Source organism: Penaeus monodon, chromosome 32 (assembly GCF_015228065.2).
Source record: "Penaeus monodon isolate SGIC_2016 chromosome 32, NSTDA_Pmon_1, whole genome shotgun sequence".
Taxonomy (NCBI): Eukaryota; Metazoa; Arthropoda; class Malacostraca; order Decapoda; family Penaeidae; genus Penaeus; species Penaeus monodon.
In genome coordinates, this window is record NC_051417.1 from 4,358,051 (window position 1) to 4,358,757 (window position 707).

Consider the following 707-nt stretch of genomic DNA (forward strand, 5'->3'; position numbering starts at 1 on the left):
TGAATGAAAGCTATAGGAGCAGATGGGAAGGAACGAACACGAGGTGAGGGAGGAAGCGAAGGGAGGAACAGCAGAAGAAAGGAAAAAGCGCTAAGGGAAGCTGAGCCAAGAGAATGCAAAGAGGAAGAGGCGAGACGGATAATTCACAATCCTTCAAAGTCCATCCCACTCTCACGTCCGCCTACCTCACAGCCGCTTTTTGATCAATGAAATACAATGATCGCTGCCGTCAACATCGCCCTCCCTCCCCCACGAGTCTCCCTGAGAACAGCTCCCTCGTGGTCGCCCAGCCCCCCCTCCCCCATACCACAGGAAGCCTCTATGGAAAGTGGCACAAGTAGCTTTGCCTCTCCGTTCCTCCCCAGCCCCCTTCCGGAGCTCCTTCCCTCGTTCTCCTCGCCCCCTCCCCCCCCTCAAATTCGCCTCCTCCTGGTCCACCTTTACCATCCACTCTCTCTCATCCCTCATCTCGACCTTCTAACCCTCTTCTTACTAATCCTATTCCACCATCAACCTGCATCTCCACATTATTATCATCAACTCTACCACCTACTCCTCCATCCTCACCTTCACCAGCAGCACCACCTCCCAACCTGCCTCCGCGTCGCCGCCGCCGCCGCTTCCGCCCGCGGCGACCTTCGCGTCGGGCTTGACCTTTTAAGACGACGGCGGGATGGACACCGCCGCAGCCTCTTACGTAAGATGCT